The sequence below is a fragment of the Pteropus alecto genome, unplaced genomic scaffold (assembly GCF_000325575.1).
Source record: "Pteropus alecto unplaced genomic scaffold, ASM32557v1 scaffold206, whole genome shotgun sequence".
Lineage (NCBI taxonomy): Eukaryota > Metazoa > Chordata > Mammalia > Chiroptera > Pteropodidae > Pteropus > Pteropus alecto.
In genome coordinates, this window is record NW_006438906.1 from 3,735,739 (window position 1) to 3,738,634 (window position 2,896).

General features: G+C 36.0%; 1 non-coding gene across 1 annotated transcript; it reads right to left on the bottom strand.

The window, feature by feature from the left end:
- Positions 1–2,425: 2,425 nt before the first annotated feature.
- On the bottom strand, positions 2,426–2,544 carry LOC112483157. The gene has a single exon (XR_003047527.1). It is a non-coding gene; the product is annotated as a 5S ribosomal RNA (ribosomal RNA).
- Positions 2,545–2,896: the final 352 nt, after the last annotated feature.

Below are 2,896 nucleotides of genomic sequence, written 5' to 3' on the forward strand. Positions count from 1 at the left end.
GACAGGCCGTGCATGGAAAGCTTTGATCCATATTTGTTGAACCCCCAAACAGACTCATACCTTATGGATGAGGTCAGAATACAGCCTTGATAATTATAAGTCCTGATTCACTGTGTGAGTCAGAGTAAGTTACTTTTCTGTTTCTCTTTCTGGAAAATTAAGAGCGATGTTGGCCTACTCAATAAAAAGTATCATAAAAAGTAATCTGTTTTGCAAGTACTGTATTTGATTAAATGACATTTAGTTCTTGGGGAATATAATTGTTAAAAGTTGTCTGTCAGTTGTTCGTTAACAAATACCCTTTACTTAGTCTAATTCCCCTGAATTCATGTCTTTAATTAGCACCCAAAATGAATTAATTAGAGGACAAAGATTGGGAGAATTCATGGCAACTTAGGTTAATTTGATCAGAGAATAGTATTAGTTTGAAAGATTTTGGAGGACTCTGTTTTGAAGCACTCGGACTGTATGGCATGCCTCCCAAGTGGGTTGTAATTAGTTTTGTCTCCTTGCTGTGAACATGTGGGGTAAGCACAGAGGAGGACTGTACTGACTTCCTCATAAACACTCTCACCCACCAACTCAGTAAGGGATTCTACAAGACTTTGATGAATTCTTCATTGCTAGATGATGTGCTGATTTTGTGTGTGTGATTTTATTTTTATTTTTATTTTTACTAAAGTACAGTTGGCATACAATATTTTTAAACAATGATTTCCTAAGAAGTATAACTTAGTTACCTAACATAACAGAGTTTCCAGTTGTGACTGAAAGTGTGGAATGGAATGGGAGAAATGAGATGATGAAAACCACATTTGAGCAATTAATGATTAGATTTGCACCAGCTACCATCCGCTTCCATTTTAAACGTGCTCCCAAAGATAGCTGTTTTTCAATCTGTTTTATCTCCATTTTCTTTTTACCCAAATCTTGCTCCTTGTTTCTAGTGTTGAGAAATGCTGATAACCATGTCCTCTAATATGTAGATTTACCCCGTCAGTTCAAAATCAGAGATACTAGATTGAACACCTTTGTTTTATTTTTTTATCTGATTTAATATTAAATTGTGATTTTTAAAAGCATTGCTTATATTCCTTCATTTTCGTCTGATATGATATTACTTTTTCTGTTTCCTATGCAGTACTTGGTCTGCCTATCTTTATGGCTCCTATAATTTTGGAACACTTCTAGTTTTCTCACAAGAATGGGAATGTATGTTACAGCTCTTAAATACATCTTGAAACTTGAGAAATTGAGAAACGATATGTAGGCAATTGAATTGTAACTCCAATGGCCAGTTTATTCTGTTAATATTATTCTGATTACATAATTTCTAAAGCAGTCTCAGGAGGGAAAAATGAGATATTGGCAGCAGAAAATGTCATGGGATGTTCATAATGGAAACTAGCAACTGTCTTCAAGGGAAGTTGGTGCATGAATGTATATTTGGAAGAATGATCAAACTGCCTGGTCATTGGAAGTACCAAGAATTGATTTATCCAATAGTTATTGTTCTAAACTAGCCCAATGGACTTACTTTTGAGTTTACCAATAATTTTCTCTTGGTTTAAACACCTAACTCAAGGAATCTATAATTGAACTAATCTCTGCCACCATCTCCCATTTCCTCATCCCACTTTTCAAGTGTTTCTTTTCTTGAATGAAACCAACATCCATTTGGCAGTGTAAGACCAAAGCTAGAAATCATTCTTGATACCTCACTAAACTTCCCCTCCAATCCTAGTAGGAATACTTATTGATTTTACCCTCTAAATATCTCTCAGTACACTATTTCTCTGCTCTGTTGTTACTACTGTCCTAGACCAAGTTATATCATTTAAAGAACTGGAGTTTAACATAGTTCATTAGGGAGAGTATACATAGAAATGTGCTTGTGTGTGTATGTGTGTGTATGTGTATGCACGTGTGTATAAAGTAAATACAAATCTGATTATTATCCTATAGGGCAATATAACTATAACTTTTTGGGGCATCTCTTCCACTAAAGTTATTTAGATTTCTACCTGACACAAATTTACAAGTTAACACATAACTTCACAGTGTCTGGGCTCTATAGTAAATAGAAATATCAACAGAGGTATGTTTTACTAAAAAATTAAATAACCCCTAGTGAGCCAGAGGAACAATGTTTCATTATGGCATTGAACGAGTTTGCAATCATCCACTTGGCCTTGTTGACAAATCGGGATACATTTTCTTAACCAGTTGCTTTAATCCATCTTCCTAATGTACGGAAACTGCATCAGCAACCCAATACCTCTTTTGTACACAGACTTTGATTAGGAGTTCAGGTATGCCTCAGCAACGTGATGCTTTTGTCAGGATGGCCAGCAAACAACCTGCCCTGCACAATGCAGATGCTGGAGATTGTTCCAGTCCGGCCCCATATATATATATTTTTTAATGCCTACAGTACCTAGTCTTCCTAGATGGTCTCCCATCCAAGTACTAACCAGGTCCAACCCTACTTAGCTTCCAAGATCGGACGGGATTGGATGTGTTCAGGATGGTATGGCTGTAGACCAGCCCTCATTTTAAAAATGAGGAAATTGAGGCCCAGAGAGCCAAAGTGACTTACGTGGCATGCCTTTTCCTGCTTTGTCTTTCAAGGCTCAACTCAAAAGTTATCTTCTTTCTAATACCCAAACTCTACACACCTGATAGAAGATATGTCTACCTTGCCATTGTGATCTCCTAGTATTTTATTCGTTATCTTTATTAGAGCATATAACATATTGTTTGATACTTATTTGTTTGTTTGCTTATCTCCCTGGCTAGGCTTTGGGTTATTATAACATATGAATAGTATCATATTCACCTTTGTATGTTAGTGTTGAACTCTGTGCCTGAGATATAATAAATTCTGGATAATGTT